This window comes from Erpetoichthys calabaricus, chromosome 1 (genome assembly GCF_900747795.2).
Source record: "Erpetoichthys calabaricus chromosome 1, fErpCal1.3, whole genome shotgun sequence".
Lineage (NCBI taxonomy): Eukaryota > Metazoa > Chordata > Cladistia > Polypteriformes > Polypteridae > Erpetoichthys > Erpetoichthys calabaricus.
The window spans coordinates 12,796,627-12,818,541 of NC_041394.2; positions in this window are offsets into that span (position 1 = coordinate 12,796,627).

Below are 21,915 nucleotides of genomic sequence, written 5' to 3' on the forward strand. Positions count from 1 at the left end.
CCACCTGTCCATCTCTGTGTGGCACCGCCTCCAGCATTATAAAGACAGGGGAGACCCACCAATCAAATACGGAACATTTTAGCTGTTCCAGGTGTGGTGAGTTCAGTTATATTCTATGATTTATTGTTTGCTAGATTTCTGACCTCTGCTTTTTAGATTCTGTGTTTGCTTTAGGATTACCTTCATGCAAATCTATTTTGTGCCTTGTGAAGAAAACACAAATTTTCCGTCCCCGTATATTGTGGGTTTGAAAAAAACAAACTTTGATGTTCAGTACAACAGTCAGGTTTGCAATAAATGGTTGACTTTGAATGGCGGATACACGGAGTAATTTATGAGATTAAGAACAGAAGTAAAACTGGAGGAAGGGTGACATGGATGATTTTTCGGTGGAGGTGACATCACCGGAGGTGAAGTCATCAGGGTGAGTCGGGAGTAATGTGGAAGCTTCTCAGATGTCAGGATGGTGGTTTCCGAAAGAATTCAAGGTGCCATAGTTTCCTGATAAAATAAAGAGAGAAGTGTTAATGCACTGCCTTAGTCCCTCGTCGGGTCCTTTAGCTGCCCCCTAATCGCTCGTGTGTGACAGCCATTTTGTGCTGATTTGAGCATTTTTGGAAATGCCTAGTTGTTTTGTAAAATAAATCTTTTATTTTTTATTAAGATCCTTCCTCTGCCCTTACTACAGTATATAGAGAGGTGTTTACGGTAACCCTCTCCATTTAATGGCATTTGTTAATATATTTTGGGACTGATAGGTTTGTTGGCCAGTTTCCCATTCTGAGGGCCAGCTCCCAATTAAGCCGGCAGGTGAAACTTAGGACCTGGCTGCTGCAATGGACGGCACACATGGACTGACATACCGACCAAAAGTGAACAAGGATCTACAGTGGTGTGAAAAACTATTTGCCCCCTTCCTGATTTCTTATTCTTTTGCATGTTTGTCACACAAAATGTTTCTGATCATCAAACACATTTAACCATTAGTCAAATATAACACAAGTAAACACAAAATGCAGTTTTTAAATGATGGTCTTTATTATTTAGGGAGAAAAAAAATCCAAACCTACATGGCCCTGTGTGAAAAAGTAATTGCCCCCTTGTTAAAAAATAACCTAACTGTGGTGTATCACACCTGAGTTCAATTTCCGTAGCCACCCCCAGGCCTGATTACTGCCACACCTGTTTCAATCAAGAAATCACTTAAATAGGAGCTGCCTGACACAGAGAAGTAGACCAAAAGCACCTCAAAAGCTAGACATCATGCCAAGATCCAAAGAAATTCAGGAACAAATGAGAACAGAAGTAATTGAGATCTATCAGTCTGGTAAAGGTTATAAAGCCATTTCTAAAGCTTTGGGACTCCAGCGAACCACAGTGAGAGCCATTATCCACAAATGGCAAAAACATGGAACAGTGGTGAACCTTCCCAGGAGTGGCCGGCCGACCAAAATTACCCCAAGAGCACAGAGACGACTCATCCGAGAGGTCACAAAAGACCCCAGGACAACGTCTAAAGAACTGCAAGCCTCACTTGCCTCAATTAAGGTCAGTGTTCACGACTCCACCATAAGAAAGAGACTGGGCAAAAACGGCCTGCATGGCAGATTTCCAAGACGCAAACCACTGTTAAGCAAAAAGAACATTAGGGCTCGTCTCAATTTTGCTAAGAAACATCTCAATGATTGCCAAGACTTTTGGGAAAATACCTTGTGGACTGATGAGTCAAAAGTTGAACTTTTTGGAAGGCAAATGTCCCGTTACATCTGGCGTAAAAGGAACACAGCATTTCAGAAAAAGAACATCATACCAACAGTAAAATATGGTGGTGGTAGTGTGATGGTCTGGGGTTGTTTTGCTGCTTCAGGACCTGGAAGGCTTGCTGTGATAGATGGAACCATGAATTCTACTGTCTACCAAAAAATCCTGAAGGAGAATGTCCGGTCATCTGTTCGTCAACTCAAGCTGAAGCGATCTTGGGTGCTGCAACAGGACAATGACCCAAAACACACCAGCAAATCCACCTCTGAATGGCTGAAGAAAAACAAAATGAAGACTTTGGAGTGGCCTAGTCAAAGTCCTGACCTGAATCCAATTGAGATGCTATGGCATGACCTTAAAAAGGCGGTTCATGCTAGAAAACCCTCAAATAAAGCTGAATTACAACAATTTTGCAAAGATGAGTGGGCCAAAATTCCTCCAGAGCGCTGTAACAGACTCATTGCAAGTTATCGCAAACGCTTGATTGCAGTTATTGCTGCTAAGGGTGGCCCAACTAGTTATTAGGTTCAGGGGGCAATTACTTTTTCACACAGGGCCATGTAGGTTTGGATTTTTTTTTCTCCCTAAATAATAAAAACCACCATTTACAAACTGCATTTTGTGTTTACTTGTGTTATATTTGACTAATGGTTAAATGTGTTTGATGATCAGAAACATTTTGTGTGACAAACATGCAAAAGAATAAGAAATCAGGAAGGGGGCAAATAGTTTTTCACACCACTGTATACCCAACTGGGAGGCCAGTGCAATTGAAAAACCAAGGGAGATGAGTACAGTTGAACATTTTCTCTCCCAATACACCAAATGGCTGTATTTCCACACAGATACCCACAGGGCATGCTGGGATCTGTAGTCTTCTGGGGTAGCCCATTGGGTAGCCAGAGGGAGCTGCTGGGATTCATAGTCCCTATGTTACTAGACTTCAAGTTGAGCCGAAAGTACTTCCAATGGGCTACACCCTAGCACCAGATGTAGTCCCTGGTTTTAGATAAAAGAAGCCACGGGAGTCAGAATTGGGTGGACGAGGATGAAGCTTGCCTGGAGAAGTGGAAGATGAAGGAAAATGATGGGTGTGAGAACAAGGTCCACCTGGAGGAGTGGAAGGAAAGGGAAAAGAAGAAAGGAGTAGAATACTTGTGTTGATCTGCGGTGGGTTGGCACCCTGCCCAGGATTGGTTCCTGCCTTGTGCCCTGTGTTGGCTGGGATTGGCTCCAGCAGACCCCCGTGACCCTGTGTTCGGATTCAGCGGGTTGGAAAATGGATGGATGGATGGACTTGTGTTGATGCCACTTTTGAAGCCTTTTTGTAAGGCATTTGTGCAAAGAAAGCTTTTACCTTAACCGGGACTTTTGATCTGTGAGGTTTGAGGTGTGTCAACGGCCCCCTACTAGTCACACCAGTGATGATTTAGGGGTGTCACATTACACAGGGTGAATGCTTAGGCCGGGTTTATACTTAACGGAACGCAATGCATGCGCCTGTGGACGCTACTGCTACGCAAGCATTGTACTGCTTATACTTGTGTGTGTACGTTACATAAATCTGGAAGATTCCACCAGGTGGCAGTGCGAGATATCATCACGGTGAGCACAGGTTTGGTTTTGCTGTGTTGTGAATTGCCTGAAACTTCCATTAAATTCCGAGGACACCTTGCCGCAATATCTCTGAAAAGGATGGATATTTAATGATTACATCCACCAATCCAGGGATGCTCCCATTCCTGCTCATCGCAAGGTGAACACAAGCACACACAAACACTGGCGTCATTTTAGCGTCACCAATTCCCCAAACCTGCATATTTTTAGAAGGAATTCGGAGCACACTGTGGAAACCCACCAGGAAAACATGCAAACTGCAGGCAGGGAACACCAGAGATGTGACTGCCTGCAAGGCATCAGCGCTAACGCTCCGTCACCATGTCACCCCCACATGCATAATTATTAACAGTATTCATTTTTTAAATGAAGTTAACGACTTATCTGTAAAATGTAACATACATACTTTAACGCATTTAATGATGAAAGTGATATCCATAAATATAAAAGGCAAAGCCCTCACTGACTTATTACTAATTCTCCCCACTTTTCATATAGGTGAGAAGATGAAATTTCATGTGCTCATTCCTTGCAGTGTACTTACAAAAGTTAGGTATGTTTCATGTCCTATTGCAACACCAAGGGGGGGAAACGGGTGTACCCCCTAAACTGTATATATACAGTGCATCCGGAAAGTATTCCCAGCGCATCACTTTTTCCACATTTTGTTATGTTACAGCCTTATTCCAAAATGGATTAAATTCATTTTTTTCCTCAGAATTCTGCACACAACACCCCATAATGACAACGTGAAAAAAGTTTACTTGAGGTTTTTGCAAATTTATTAAAAATAAAAAAATTGAGAAATCCCATGTCCATAAGTATTCACAGCCTTTGCTCAATACTTTGTCGATGCACCTTTGGCAGCAATTCCAGCCTCAAGTCTTGTTGAATATGATGCCACAAGCTTGGCACACCTATCCTTGGCCAGTTTGGCCCATTCCTCTTTGCAGCACCTCTCAAGCTCCATCAGGTTGGATGGGAAGCGTCGGTGCACAGCCATTTTAAGATCTCTCCCGAGATGTTCAATCGGATTCAAGTCTGGGCTCTGGCTGGGCCGCTCAAGGACATTCACAGAGTTGTCCTGAAGCCACTCCTTTGATATCTCGGCTGTGTGCTTAGGGTCGTTGTCCTGCTGAAAGATGAACCGTCGCCCCAGTCTGAGGTCAAGAGCGCTCTGGAGCAGGTTTTCATCCAGGATGTCTCTGTACATTGCTGCAGTCATCTTTCCCTTTATCCTGACTAGTCTCCCAGTTCCTGCCGCTGAAAAAACATCCCCACAGCATGATGCTGCCACCACCACGCTTCACTGTAGGGATAGTGCCAGGTTTCCTCCAAACGTGACACCTGGCATTCACACCAAAGAGTTCAATCTTTGTCTCATCAGACCAGAGAATTATCTTTCTCATGGTCTGAGAGTCCTTCAGGTGCCTTTTGACAAACTCCAGGCGGGCTGCCATGTGCCTTTTACTAAGGAGTGACTTCCGTCTGGCCACTCTACTATACAGGCCTGATTGGTGGATTGCTGCAGAGATGGTTGTCCTTCTGGAAGGTTCTCCTCTCTCCACAGAGGACCTCTGGAGCTCTGACAGAGTGAACATCGGGTTCTTGGTCACCTCCCTGACTAAGGCCCTTCTCCCCCGATCGCTCAGTTTAGATGGCCGGCCACCTCTAGGAAGAGTCCTGGTGGTTTTGAACTTCTTCCACTTACAGATGATGGAGGCCACTGTGCTCATTGGGATCTTCAAAGCAGCAGAAATGTTTCTGTAACCTTCCCCAGATTTGTGCCTCGAGACCATCCTGTCTCGGAGGTCTACAGACAATTCCTTTGACTTCATGCTTGGTTTGTGCTCTGACATGAACTGTCAACTGTGGGACCGTATATAGACAGGTGTGTGCCTTTCCAAATCATGTCCAGAATTTACCACAGGTGAACTCCAATGAAGCTGCAGAAACATCTCAAGGATGATCAGGGGAAACAGGATGCACCGGAGCTTAATTTGGAGCTTCACGGCAAAGGCTGTGAATACTTATGTACATGTGCTTTCTCATTTTTTTTATTTTTAATAAATTTGCAAAAATCTCAAGTAAACTTTTTTCACGTTGTCATTATGGGGTGTTGTGTGTAGAATTCTGAGGAAAAAAATGAATTTAATCCATTTTGGAATAAGGCTGTCACATAACAAAATGTGGAAAAAGTGATGCGCTGTGAATACTTTCCAGATGCACTGTAGATAGGGGAAACCCCTCCTCACTATTTCTGCAACTTCCAATATACGTAGGAAGCCCAAATTTCCTATGCTTATCCTTTACACTGTACTTGCAAACGTTAAGTTTGTTTCATTTTGTGCTGTGCCCTGTAACGAACTTTTGAAAATAACGTCTTCTTTTTGGCGGTTCTCACCATTATGCCGTAAGGAACGTTTGGAACTGACCTCTCCTTTTGGCAGTTTCATTCCTTATTTCCGTTAACAGACGATTTATTTCACAGCATAGACGCACAAGGGCTGCACCTGGTCCCCCTTCCTTTTTCTGCACGACTCCTGTCCGTGCACCTACCACGTGGTTGGCTCCATGCCTATATACAATAACAACATTCTGCGCTCATGTGCCTCCTCACTCACTTCCTTACTTTCCTCAGCTGTTCACCTTCCTTCACGTCTTCCTGCTGGTGACTCCTGCCTTTTCGTTACAATCATCAAATTCACTCTCAATACTAAAATAAGCCTATAACAATTAAATTGACAATCATGTTCATAACTTCTTTAACACACTACTTCTCAGCTGCGAAGTGCGGGTATTTTGCTAGTCAAGTATAAATCTAATGATTCTAAAATGTGCAGAGAGCTGGAATATCATAAATGTAATATGTTCTGTGTGGCGATCACTGCCTGCCACTGCTGTCAGTTCAGGAGGAAGCCCCAGGAGCAGGTAGCCATTAATGACTGGGTCAGTTTTAAGATGATGTTTACGATGGTCTACTTTAATGATAAAGTAAACTACGAGGTTAAAGTGGACATTTCAAGATTTAAGCCAAAATTTCCACTTCAACACAAAATTCAGGTAGGCTGTGGCATTTAAACGATGCTCAGTTGGTACTAAAGGGCCCTAAATATGCCAAGAAAATATCCCCCACACCATCACATCTAATGTAAGATAATAAGAGAATGATCAAGGTATAGCACAATATAGTTATTGTGCATGAAGTGTTTTGTATATACACTCACTTGCCACTTTATTAGGTACACTTTGCTAGTACCGGGTTGGACCACCTTTCACTTTCAGAACTGCCATAATTCTTTGTGGCTGGAAACATTCCTCAGGGATTTTGGTCTATATTGATGTGATAGCATCACTCAGTTACTGCAGATTTGTCAGCCAAACATACATGAAATCTCCAGTTCTACCACTTCCCAAATGTTCTCTATTGGATTGAGATCTGGTGACTGTGGAGGCCATTTGAGTCCAGTGAACTCATTGTCATGTTCAAGAAACCAGTTTGAGATGATCTGAGCTTTGTGACATGGTGTGTTATCCTGGTGGAAGGAGCCGTCAGAAGATGGCGGTCATAAAGGGATGGACATGGTCAGCAACAAAAGTCAGGTAGGCTGTGGCATTTAAACGATGCTCAGTTGGTACTAAAGTGCCCTAAGTGTGCCAAGAAAATATCCCCCACACCATTACACCACCAACAGCCTGTACTATTGACACAAGGCAGGATGGATCCCTGCTTTCATGTTGTTGATGCCAAATTCTGACCCACCATCTGAATGTCACAGCAGAAATTGAGACTCATCAGACCAGGCAATGTTTTTCCAGTCTTCTGTTGTCCAATTTTCGTGAACCCATGTGAATTGTAGCCTCAGTTGCCTGTTCTTAGCTGACAGGAGTGTCACCCGGTGTGGTCTCCTGCTGCTGTAGCTCCCCTGCTTCAAGGTTTGGTGTGTTGTGTGTTTAGAGATCCTCTTCTGCATACCTTGGTTGTCACGAATGCTTATTTGAGTTACTATTGTCTTTCTATCAGCTCACACCAGTCTGGCCATTATAATCTGATCTCTGGCATCACCAAGGCATTTTCACCCAGAGAACTGCCACTCACTGGATATTTTCCCTTTCTCAGCCCATTCTCTGTAAACCCTAGAGATGGTTGTGTGTGAAAATTCCAGTAGATCAGCAGTTTCTGAAATACTCAGACCAACATGTCTGGCACCAACAATCATGCCACGTTCAAAGTCAACTCAGTCACCTTTCTTCCCCATTCTGATGCTCAGTTTGAACTTCAGCAGGTCATCTTGACAATGTCTGACAGGCCAAAATGCATTGAAGTAGCTGCCATGTGATTGGCTGATTAGATACTTGCGGTTATGAACAATTGAACAGGCATATCTAATAAAGTGGATGACGAGGACATATAGAATCTGTCTTAGAAATATCCTGAAGAGACTGCTGAAATGGTTAAGTAAAGAGACAACAATGTCAGGGCTTCCCAAACTCGGTCCTGGGACCCACTGTGGCTGCAGGTTTTTACTCCAACCAGCTTCTGTTTTTAATTGGACTCCTGGGCTAATTAAGTGAGCTGTTATTTCCCAAGTTCTGTATTTTGGGAACAATATAGAAATTAGAAAACTAAGTTTGGTAAAAAGTATATCTACTCTATACTGTATATATAAAATCCTAAGCCTAAAAGTGCAAAGATTTTTTGCATCAATTTTATGTGACTTTTTATGTCACATTTTTTGTCAGGCTTATTTTAAAACCTCCATATATATGTTTGGTATCATTCTTTTCAGAATTTATCAAACTTTAATGTGATGATGTTAGATTTTCAGATTCTTATTCCGTTTTTAAATTATAAACTAAAATATCAAGACAGCCGTGGTTTTTGTCAGTTAAAACAAATGGATCGCGTATTTAGTCTCTTATAAATACTCATCAAGCATAGTGTAACAGTTTAACAGGAATACTCCAATCGGTAAGAGAGTAAATATTTTATTCTCATTTCATGATTGTTACTCCGTTAAGCAATAATTAATTTTTCTTTTACATATTTATAGAATTTTGTGATTTTGGCTCCAATAAATAATAATTTTTCTTTTGTACATTTACAGATTTTACTAATATTTTGGCCGCAAATGGGGATTGGGCGCCAAAAGTGCCAGGGGGGCTTGCCCCCCAGTATATATATATATATATATATATATATATATATACAGTGGAATCTCGGGTCACGAACGTCTTGGAACACTTACACATCGGGTTACAACCAAAAACTTTGCCAAACTTTTGCATCTGTTCACGACCACACACTCGGGTGACGAACAAGCCAGATTCCCTTCTGGTTCGTACGCGCTGATGATTTCCACACGTGTTCAGTCTCCCCCTGTGCATTGTTCTCGGTCAGACGTGCGTGCATTCACTGTAAACTATTTGTGCTCTATTTCGTGTGCTTTTGCATTAATTTTGCAATTAACCGTGGCCTCTAAGCAAGTGAAGAGTGGTAGTGTTGGTGAGAAGAAAGGTTCGAAGAAAATTGAAATCGAATTAATGAAAGAAATTATTGAAAAGTATGAGCGTGGCGTTCGTGTTACTGATCTTGCCGCCGAGTACAGGAAGTCAAAATCTTTGACTATTCTAAAGCAGAAAGAGGCCATTAAAGCAGCTGATGTTGCAAAAGAAATTACAGTGTTAATCAAGCAGAGGCCTCAAGTGCTGGAAAAGGTGGTTGCTAGTGTAGTTGAACGAGAAGCAACTTGCAGGGGATAGCATAAGCGAGGCAATGTTATGCGAGAAAGCCAGGAAGATTCACGGCAATTTTCTGCAAAACTATCCTTCTACGAGTGGCTAGTTCTTCCTCCTCACTTCCTTCATGCCAGAACTCGACTCATGCAAGGTTAGTTTTCTTGGTTGTTTATGGTTAGTTTTTGTATAAATTAAGGATTTTTCAAATTTTCATTTTTTCCCTGTGCTTAAAACTCATTAAAAAAAGTGTTTACAGCGAGCAGTTCGTAAGGCCGTAGTGTGAACTCTTGCAATGTTAGTTTTCTGTGTTCAAGGTTTTCTCAGTGTTATTCAATGTTTTTACATGTAGTTTACTATTATGCTGTGCATTCTATGGTATAATTAACTATTTTTGTGCTTAAAAATCTTTAAAGAAAATATATTTACATACAGTTTGTACGGTCTGGAATGGATTAATTGTATTTACACACAATCCTATGGGGGTAATTAGTTCGAGTCACGACCAAATCGGGTTGCGACCAGAGTATTGGAACGAATTACGGTCGTGACCCGAGGTTCCACTATATATAGATATATATATATATGTTAGCAGATTGCTGGCCAACCACAAAGCGTTACCTGGTAGGTAACCACCCACACTATCAGACACAGACTTCAAATGCTGTGAATATATATATATATATATATATATATATATATATATATATAGTGATGAAATAAGTCACCAAACAAATTTTCAAGAGTTGGAGAATTGCCCCATACAGTGGAACCTCGGTTCACGAACGTCTCGGTACATGTACAAATCGGTTTACTACCAAAAAGTTCACCAAACATTTGCCTCGGTTCACGACCACACACTCGGTATATGAACAAGCCAGTTTCCCTTTCGGTTTGTACATGTTCAGTTTCTCACGGTGCATTTCCTGTGCAGCAAGCAAGAGAGAGAAAGCGAGAGTACGCGACACACACACACACACACATACAGGCAGCGCGAGAGAGAGCTGGACACATAAGTTAGGAAGGCAGTTAAAAAATGCACTGGGCTTGATTTTGTTTTCACTTCTGTTTACAGCGATCGGTTCGTAGCCTGCATTGTTGCAATGTTAGTTTTCTTGGTGGTTTATTAAATTACGGATTTTTTCAAATGTTCATTTTTTTAAAAAAAGTGTTTTTAGCCAGCGGTTGGTAGCGCTATAGTGTGAACTATTGCAGTGTTTGTTTTCTCTGTTGTTCAAGGTTTTCTCAGTGTTATTCAATGTTTTTACATTTAGTTTACTATTACGCTGTGCATTCTATGGTTTGATTAACTATATTTGTGCTTAAAAACTTAAAAAAATATATATTTACATGCAGTTTGTATGGTCTGGAACGGATTAATTGTATTTACATACAATCCTATGGGGGGAAATTGCTTTGGTTCACGACCAAATCGGTTTACGACCAGAGTTTTGGAACGAATTATGGTCGTAAAATGAGGTTCCACTGTATATTGCTGGCATGCAATATAAATAGTCAAGATGATAGAATATATCAGACATTCGACCAATTGTAAGTTGTGATACTGGCTTTTATACAGAGAAAAAGAAAATGGCTACAGGAAATGATTCAGACAGGAAATGCGATCATATGGGAAGTGATGTCATCAGTGGGAGGACCAGAAGTAACATCATCATTGGAAGCCTGAAGTAACATCATCAATGGAGGACTGGAAGTGACATTATCCTCGGAAGCTGGAAATGATGTCATCATTGGAGGACCGGAAGTGACGTCATCATCGGGAGCTGGAAGTGCCGTCATGGATGAGGAAGTGGATGAGTAGCCATTTTATGGATTACGGATTGTTGCAGGTATGTATTTATTATTTATCTTCTTTAGTTCTAAAAGGTCAAAAAGAGAGGCATCAGTACCACAATCCAACCTCCCATCTGTTAACCATTCACTCACCTGTGGGCTTGTTGACTCCCTCCGAAGCGCACGTGTGTGACAATATGTATTATATATATTAAAATGTACCCAGCAGTTATATGGGAATAATGTATTTTTTTTCTTTTTAACAACATTTTTATTTTGATTTTCATTCTACTTTTCTAGGTGTTCTAATTGTTTAATTAATCCATCATTTACTAATTAGTGGGTCTGATGCTAAAGTGGTTGCAGCCTTTGATTATTTCGTGTTGTTTGCCAGGGTGTCTGCTCTGCTCATTTTTAATTGTCATTAATAAGATACAATGAAGGAGAAAAACTGCACAGAGAAAGGGCAAAATATAATGAAATCAACAAATGAGAGTTAAGCATTTAGCTCTCTAGCAAAAGCAGAAATATTTCTAAATGTCTTATAAATGATAAAATCATGCTGCTGCTTTTCTGAATGTAGAATATGAAAAAAATCCCAGTAGATCAACAGTTTCTGAAATACCTGCCTGGCACCAACAAGCATGCCACATTCAAAGTCATCTCAGTCATCTTTCTGAGCTCAGTGTTATCAGATGTTGTCACGGACTATGAATCTAGTTTAAAGAAAACTCTGCAGCCACAGGGGGTCCCCCAGGACCGAGTTTGGGAAGTACCGTTCGAGGAGGTGGTTTAAGAAATTGACTGATGTCACGTATCCAGTAAGACTTGATAGTTGTCACATACACAGTTTTCCATAAAAGGGTAACAGCTGAACTTAAATGATATAGGGAAGGACAAGAATGTAGTAGAATAAGAGTTTTATTTGGGTATGTAAGCCAATGAACCAATCAGAGTGAAAACTCAGATGTGTAAGCCAATGAACCAGTCAAGATGATGTGTAAGCAATAATTCAGCACTGTTACGAAAATTCATAAATATGCGTCTTTATCTTTGTTCTGTGATTATTGTGTGACACCTCTGCTAAGGGGACCATCCCTTGGCAGACAATTGTGGTAGAGCGCTCAGTCTTTGTGAAGAGAAATTAAAAATGCAGTGAAAATGCTTCCCCTTGCCTGGTTCTTCGGGTTGATTATTTATTTACATTGATTACTTAATTATGTTTTTTCCACAGTTAATACTGACTTGAGACCAATTATTTTGTGTTTTATATTTGTAATTCATTTCGACCATCTTGCAGAGGTCTGTTTTCATATTTAAGAATATTGTTCACTTGACCAATTGTCAAAAAAAAAATCCAAATAACTCCATTGTAATTTAGTTGTAAAACAATATACCAATATACAATATAATACAATAAACAAACAATAATATGTAAGAACTTCCAAGGAGATGAAAACTCTCTATACCTGTGTACAAAAACTCTTGCTAGGTGTGCTACTGAGCAATTATCAGTATTTCTGTTTTCTCAAATTGAAAATTAGCAGTTATTTATTGCTCATCAACCTAGATATTAGAGCACCGGCCACATAAATAAATTCCTACAATCCAATCTGCGCTCTCTGCCCATATTGACCTTCCTGCAGCAAAGGACAAGGAGTGCAGAGCTCCACTGCCGCTATCTCTGAAGACGGCAGTAAATAAATAAATAAGTGAAAAGGACTCTCGACTTTAGACACTTCTGCAGGAAGACAGAACATGATGCGAAGTGATTTTTCTGGCTTAGCTCAAGGTGACCTCGGCTGGCGTTTGCAGGAGGGAGAACTAAATTATTATCAACAACACTTTCAGTTTTGGTGTTGCTGATGAGAAGGAGATGGAGAAGGCTGATATGCCTTAAACCATTTTAATTTACGAATGCGTATGATGAACCTATTTTGTCCATTATGGGAGATGAAGCCGGCAGAACTGAGCACAAGGTGAGCCCCAACCCTGGATGAGATGCAGATGCATTGCATTCAAAAATGATGGACCCGCTCACTTAACTTTCCTATCTAACCATTCAATTACTTAGCCCTCCATCCATTAATCAATTTCTTTTCATAACCCAGTTCAGGGTTTAGGGGTGACTCCTGTCCTGGCAGGTGCAACCTGGGTGCCTGATCCTAGTCTAGTGGAGGGCACATTCATGTGTACCCTGGCACCCATTTATAACCTAACAAGTACCCACTCAGAGGAACATAATGGCGAGTGTTATAAAATGGAGTTTCACAAAAGATAAAATTAGGTAAGGCTTCCAAAAACCGTTGGGAAACAGGCCAGAAAATCTACCTGGTCAGCCCAGCAGGGGCTCACCAGACTTTAGCCAGACTTCTAAGGCACCTGCTGGGTAAATAACTGTAATACATCTCAAAATCTACAATCAAAGCGTTGTAAACTGGGCATCCCAACAGCACATAAGCCCCATAATTCTTCCAAACATTTCCATCATCATTACCGTCAAAACCTTGACTTGACACAAAAGGGGCCTTGAAGAAGCTTTGTGAAATGAAAGATACACTTTTATCAAAAATGATCTGTGATACAAGAAGCTCCTTAGAGCACAAAGGGCAATCCACAGCAAATATAGTCCCAACAGAGAATTCCAAGGCAAAGTCAAAAACAGAGCAAAGCTTCAAAAAATCCAGGAAATCTCAAAAGCAAAAAGACATTAAAAAACACTCCATTAAGTAAACACTCCATTCCCTAGCACAGCATTTCTCAACCTTTAAGTATTTGCGACCCGAGTTTTCCTAAGTTTTAATTGCGCCCCCCTAACGTTTTTTTGAAACAAGCCTACTAATACCAATTTGTTCTTTTTAAATTAATGATATACAGGCAGTCCCCGTGTTACGTACGAGATAGAGACTGTAGGTTTGTACTTACGTTGAATTTGTATGTACATTACTTTAATAAATGCTATTGTTGACCGACTGTAACCAAGTGCTCTGCCAATGAATGATGGACTTTCACCTCTCTCTGACCTTTTTATCATTTCTACTTTATTTTCAATGGTGATGGTTTTTCTCTTCTTTACTGTATCACCAGCACTTGCATCAGATTTGTGTTTCAGAGACATTGTTGAAGGGTGAAGACAAAATGTTAAGATGAGCTCTTCTGTACAGCACTGTACACACGATCACAGCAGGAAGGCACCAGTCATCAACACGTCTGATGTATAGGGTGGTCCAGATCTAATTATGCAATTTTCATTACGCTATAACTTATTCAGTTTATTACATAGAAAATCACTCGAAAAAATCCCGCACCATCGAGAAGTGTGCGAACTGACGACACGAAGAATTGTCTTCTCGCCGAACTGGAATCGTCCCCACATAAATCAAAATCATCCAGACGATCTGGATCTGCAGAATTAGATCTGGACCACCCTGTACTGACAAGAGACAACTTCCTGCTATGTGCATAACAGTACAAGCAGGCTTGCTATTGAGAATGAATGGGGGCAGCGAGGGGCGGTTCATCACCAGCCCACCACACAGTCACCTCCACTACAGTATGCTGCCTGCAGTGTCCGCCGCACCAGCGCCCCCATTCAACACGCAGCCATCTGAGGCACACTACAATGCTATCCCCCGCTTCCCCGTTCACCCTCAATGGCCTCCGTTCAGCCACAACAGGGTCACCACTTGCAGCGGGGGGCGGGCAGTGAAACCGCTTGCCGCCGGGAGCCGCCCAATGGACACTTCACCGCGCGAGCAGCGAAATCGACCCCCTCCAGCCACCGCTTGCAGCATCCCCGGGCCGAAGATGACGGAGCGGCAGTTACTGAGGCGCATGCATCGCAGCTGCGGCCCCGTTCGTATGTTGTTGGTCGGGTGTCCGTAACCTGGGGACTACCTGTATCATAGATGCATATTTTATTATTCCTACTTAGCTTTTATCGACATTTATCTAACTCTATATTTATTTTTCTAGTATCAGAATGTAGTTTACGTTAATTTGTTTTGGTTTCAATAGACGTATTTTTCATATTTTTGATTCTTGTTTTCTTTTTTTCACATCTTCGCGCCCCCCTTTTTGTTACTTCGCGCCCCCCCCAGGGGTGCCCGCCCCACAGTTTGAGAACCACTGCCCTAGCACATTTGAAATGAACTGTGGAAGGCCCTCCATTTTAAATGGTGTGGGGCAGTTTCTGAGGTGATTGGCAGGTAGCTACGCCTCCTGGGGAACCACCCACAAAAATACATGGGACATAGCCAAGGCATTTTATAGCACCAGACAAAACCAAAAAATAATATGAACAATAAACAAAAGAAAAATTAATATAAATAAATGGCATAAAAATGGACAAAACAGACAAGAAACACGACCTTGAACCACAGCCAGGGGAGAAATGCTGGCTGCAACAAGACACAAAGCCAAAAAATACTGGCATAGCAGATGCCACCCCATAGTGTTAGGACTGAGAATCCCAAAGTATGTAAGTCCCAAAAGAACTTTCAGAAATGCCAACTAGAGGGGGAAATTCTGTCAAAAACCCTGTAGAATCTCCATAATGTTGTTATTCCTTTCCATGAATGCTGCTGTGTTGCTGAGAGCCATAACACCATTGTAATAAACCAATGCATACAACTTTGTGTTTTGTTTTATGAAACCAAGAAAGGCCTCATTCATTCTGCAGCTCAGTTTCCAATTTTTTGACCCATTTGTGACGCAGATCTGATTTTTATATGAGTATGATTATCAAAAAAGTAATGAAATCAAAGCTTTTCACAAAGTATTTACATTGCTCTCGTAATGTCAATTTTGCATCCAAACATTTCATATTGTCCTCACTAGTCCTATCTGAGGTCCTCTGGATCACAGAACACCTTCAGGGACAAATTAACTCAAACCAACAGCTCTGATCTTTCATTTCTTGATTGATCTTCCTTGCTATCACAAGCTGACAAATTTACACGCATCCTGCACTGAAATGACATGAAATAGAGTTGAGCAGCAGGTAGCATGATTTAGGTTGCATCTGTCTGACAAAATTGTTTCATTCGTTTTGCGACTGTGGGACAGATTTGAATCAGCTGCAAAAAAAGGCAAAAATCTGGACACAGAAAATCAGAAACAGAATCACTTTTAGCTACCGTGTGTGTGTGTAGGCTTAGAAAACAAGAATAGCATCCAAAAAACATTAAATGCGTGGAAATGCTAATTCTGGCTTCTATTGGGTTTTATTTCAGTGAAGGGTCCATGTTTAGTAAGTGGATGTATGTTATGAACTTGGAGCTGCAAAACACAAAGAGAGTCCCACAGTTCTCAGAATGCCCACTAGAGGGGGATTTACTGTCAAACCTTGGCTAGATCAAAGGTCAAGGATGGGATCTTTTTCCTGTGGAGCACAAAAAGACAAAAAGGATTTGCCAGCAAATGCAAACAAAGTCCCAATACAGTGATCCAATGGGGTAGACAAAAAAACAAAGTAAAAAGTTCAGAATTCCAGAAATCACAAAAGCACAGAAATAATCATAAGGTAACACTCACCAACACGCAAGCATATCTGAATGAACCGCCAGGGGTTGTCCCCGTCGCTTTGGGGATATAAAGATCCTGTGTTTAGCTTTATTACTTGCAGGGGTTTGATAGAAATATTCCCCTCTAGTGGGCATTTTTGGAACTTTGTGCTTTAGAACTGTTACAACATTTATAAAAGCAGATCTAATGTTTGTAATGCACCTTCTGTTAGAAATGCAATACATTTTATTACTACATGCATTACAAAATATGATTCATAAAAGCAGTGCAAATGTTGGTGAAGCCTCATCTGTTGGAAAGAAAGATGCCACTTTATTTCTGCATGCATTATAAAATATATTCTAATAGACGGTGCACTGCAAATGTTAAAGCTGAATAAGCCGAGGTTAATGTTACTTACTTAGGTTTCAAGTGGGTAGCACAGCTAGTGTAGAAATCATTTTACATATTGAAAATGTGCTGAACTATTTATTAAATGATAATAAACTTTACTTTAAAAGTCCAAAAGACCCAGTTACACTTTCCCACTGTTACAGTTCACAGGAAAAGAGGGCATGACTTGGTTAGTTCCCCCTCCTTAAAAGCCAAATTTCCCTGTGGGGTGAGATAAAGTTCTATCTATCTATCTATCTATCTATCTATCTATCTATCTATCTATCTATCTATCTATCTATCTATCTATCTATCTATCTATCGTCACATACGTGCGATTGGGAAGCATCTAGAGGGCCTGAATATTAGTAGTACCATGCAGGACCATGGTGTGGCGAGCTGCACTAACTTTCTCTCTCAATCCTCTACAGACCATCCACGGGAAATCCCACTCGGTCCCGGTACCACTGATGATGTCAATTCCGGTACTGGTGCCACTGTTGACATCATTTCCTGTCACCTTTAAAGCTGCCATATTTTCCCACTCAAGTCAGTTCTATTTTGGACTTCAACCTGAACACAAGTCAAAAATAATACCCATTTGCAGCCAGGGCATATTATATGGGTGGCTGCCCCAAACCTTTGATGTCTATCTATCTATCTATCTATCTATCTATCTATCTATCTATCTATCTATCTATCTATCTATCTATCTATCTATCTATCTACCTATCTATCTATCTATCTATCTTATATAGTGCCTTTCATATCTATCTATCTATCTGCTCAATAAAGACATAAAAAGGCCAACTGCCTGTCTGTTATTCATTTAGTCAGATTCTGTTTGTCTAGAGTTGTGACTTAGAATGAAAATCAGGCCACATTTTATAAGGAATCAATACAGAAATCTATAATAATAATAATAATAATAATAATAACAATAATACATTTTATTTATATAGCTCCTTTGTCATGCTTATGGCATCTATCTATTTATCTTAACATGGCATCTCTGATCTCCCCTTCTTATTGTCACTCTCTCTGACTTTTTCTCTTTCTATGATCCACTAAAAACAACCACATTACGTCCATATTTATCCTCTCTATGGAAGTCTCCACCTGTCAATAATGATAGTAATAATAATAGTAAAAATAATAATAAGGGTGGCACGGTGGCGCAGTGGTAGCACTGCTGCCTCGCAGTTAGGAGACCTGGGTTCGCTTCCTTGGCCCTCCCTGCGTGGAGTTTGCATGTTCTCCCCGTGTCTGCGTGGGTTTTCACCGGGCGCTCCGGTTTCCCCCCACAGTCCAAAGACATGCAGGTTAGGTGCATTGGCGATCCTAAATTTGTCCCTAATGTGTGCTTGGTGTGAGTGTGTGTGTGTGTGTGTCCTGCGGTTGTCTGGCGCCCCACCTGGGGATTTGTTCCTGCCTTGCGCCCTGTGTTGGCTGGGATTGGCTCCAGCAGACCCCCATGACCCTGTGTTAGGATATAGCGGGTTGGATAATAGATGGATAATAATAATAATACATTTGTCTTCTTGAATGTTCTTGTGTTATGTACATCAAACGTTCCCAAGCTCAAAGTCTCAAAAACTTGCAAAATGCCCACTAGAGGGGGAAACCATCAAGCTCATCTAGTAAAAAAAGGCCAAGTTCAGGATCTTTATAAAATAAAATATTTTTTTTTCCAAAAATGTCCTGGGGCACAAAGAAGCTCCATGGAGCAGAAAAGGCAAAGGAGTTGCCTGAGCATTAAGGAAATCCAATAGATCACAAAAGCAGAAGGATGACCATGAGGGTACTCACCACACCGGGAGAGCATTCAGAATGAACCACAGAAGGGCTGAGTGCAGTTCTTTGCAGTGATGGACAGGCGGCCTTGCCTCTTTGAGGGACCACCCTCAAAACACAAGGCACATAACAAAAGCATGAATGTGGATATATAAAAAGCAAAGAATATTGTATGACAAACAACAGTACTAATAACATGAATGAAGGAATCACAATTAAACAAGAAAGACATAAAAATAGCATTTGAACCCCTGGCTGAAATATAACATCTTGAGGCTGGTGGAATGCTGGGGTTCTTCCTGCCTCTGTCAAATGGGTCACTGTCACTTAAGTACTGAAATCTGAAGAGCAGTCTGTTAGCAACAATGTGATGGCATTTTAAGAAGATTTTACAAGAAATGACACCTTTAAAATGTATTTGCATCCTTTCACTTTTTTCACATTTTGTCATGTTGCAGCCTTACCTTCTGCAATACCCCAGAGTGAAAAAGCAAAATTAGGATATTTAGAAATTTTGGGCAACTAATTAAAAATAAAAATAAAAAGCCTGAAATATCAAATTGACCCAGATATCCAGGTCCTTTCTTCAATACTTCGTTGAAGCTTCTTTTTCAGTGATTCCAGCTTGGTGTCTTCTTGGCTCTGACACAACAAGCTTCACACACTTGGCTTTGGGGACTGTCTTGACATTTTTTTTTTCCTGCAGATCCTCTGAAGTTCTGTCAGGTTGGATGGTGGGCAGCTATTTTCAGGTATCCTCCAGAGATGTTTGATTAGGTTCAAGTCTGGGCTCTGGCTGGGCGATTCAGATTAATCCATAAGCCACGGAACAGTGTGGTTTTCGTCCTGGTCGTGGAACAGTGGACCAGCTCTACACCCTTAGCAGGGTCCTGGAGGGTGCATGGGAGTTTGCCCAACCAGTCTACATGTGTTTTGTGGACTTGGAAAAGGCATTCGACCGTGTCCCTCGGGGAATCCTGTGGGGGGTGCTCCGGGAGTATGGAGTACCGGACCCCCTGATAAGGGCGGTTCGGTCCCTGTACAACCGGTGTCAGAGCTTGGTCAGCATTGCAGGCAGTAAGTCAAACCCGTTTCCAGTGAGAGTTGGACTCCGCCAGGGCTGCCCATTGTCACCGATTCTGTTCATAACATTTATGTACAGAATTTCTAGGCGCAGCCAGCGTGTTGAGGGGGTCCGGTTTGGTGGACTCAGGATTGGGTCACTGCTTTTTGCAGATGATGTTGTCCTGTTTGCTTCATCAGGCCGTGATCTTCAGCTCTCTCTGGATCGGTTCGCAGCTGAGTGTGAAGCGGCTGGGATGGGAATCAGCACCTCCAAATCCGAGACCATGGTCCTCAGCCGGAAAAGGGTGGAGTGCCCTCTCAGGGTTGGGAGCGAGATCCTGTCTCAAGTGGAGGAGTTCAAGTATCTCGGGGTCTTGTTCACGAGTGAGGGAAGAATGGAGCGTGAGATTGACAGGCGGAACGGTGTGGTGTCCGCAGTGATGCGGGCTCTGCATCGATCTGTCGTGGTGAAAAAGGAGCTGAGCCATAAGGCAAAGCTCTCAATTTACCAGTCGATCTATGTTCCTACCCTCACCTATGGTCATGAGCTATGGGTAGTGACCGAAAGAACAAGATCGTGAATACAAGCGGCTGAAATGAGTTTCCTCTGTAGGGTGTCTGGGCTCTCCCTTAAAGATAGGGTGAGAAGCTCGATCATCCGGGAGGAGCTCAGACTAGAGCTGCTGCTCCTCCGCATCGAGAGGAGTCAGATGAGGTGGCTCGGGCATCTGATCAGGATGCCTCCTGGACGCCTCCCTGGTGAGGTGTTCCAGGGGCACGTCCAACTGGGAGGAGGCCCCAGGGAAGACCCAGGACACGCTGGAGGGACTATGTCTCCCGGCTGGCCTGGGAACACCTTGGGATTCCCCCGGAAGAGCTAGAAGAAGTGGCCGGGGAGAGGGAAGTCTGGGCATCTCTGCTCAAGCTGCTGCCCCCGCGACCCGACCTCGGATAAGCGGATGAGGATGGATGGATGGATGGATGGATGTGTTGTCTTTGATTTGTTCTGTTGGAAGGTGAACCTTCAGCCCACTCTGAGGTCCAGATCACTCCGGAGGAGGGTTTCATTAAGGATATCTCTATATTTGCTCCATTCAGTTTTCCCTCAACCCTGTCTCTGCTGTTGAAAATCAACCCCAACTGCCTGATGCTGTCATCCCCATGCTTATCCATTGCAATGGTATTGTGAAGGTGATAAGTGGTGTTAGTGTTTCTCTGGACGTGACCCTTATCTTGGCTTCAGCAGAGCAGAGAATCTTGTTTCTCATAGTCTGAGTGTCCTTTCAGTGCTTTCTTTTGTTGCAAACTCCAAGTGGCCATCCATGTTTCTTTTACTGCAGAGAGGTTTCCGTCTACTCAGTCATAAAGCCCATATTGGCGGAGTGTTGCAATGATAGCATCTTTCTGGAAGTTTCTCCGATTTCCACATAGGATCTCTGGAGCTCAGCCACAGTGACCATCAAGTTCTTGGTCAGGTCTCTTTTGCCCTTCTCTCACAATTTCTCAGTTTGTCCAAGTGGCCAATGTGGCAAACTTATTCTTCAAGGTAAAGTGTAGAGACGGCTCAGCTTTTGTTAAAATATCTCAAACAGATCACTCTGGGCAACATATTTAAAGTTTGAAAATCTCCAGTTGAAAAGCATTGAATCAGCAAACCCATCTATCTTAAAACAGGGAAACATTTGGTAAGACTTCAACTACAAATTAGTTTTTGTGTTTTATTTAACCTTGATAACAATCACATCAACTTGAATATTTTGATCTTTGTCTTGTCTTCAGAACAGGTCATCGATCTAAACCAGGGGTCTCCAACACGTCGCTCACGAGATAGCGGTAGCTCGCAACCCCTTTCCAAGTAGCTCGCCAAAGGGTTAATGAATCCTACATAAATTTGAAAACTTGATTAGTAAAATTAGGGGTGGACGATCTTTCCAAAAAATCATATCACCTTTTAACACAAAATCATGATCCACCATCTGAATTGCAATCTATCTTTTCAATGTGGCATACACTTAAGAGAATATGCGAACTCAAACTCATCAAGACCTACGTAACACTTTATGTATAAACACGGAGTATGTTTCAGGCGCCGCCGTGAGTGGCAGCCTTTCCAGCAGCTCCGTGTATGACTTTATCTTTTTACCTTTTTTCTGTATTTTTTCAACTCCTACCACTTTCTTTTATGTGGACTAGTTCCCTGGACACTTTTTACACTTTTTTACTACTCTTTACTACTTGGAAATGGATTTT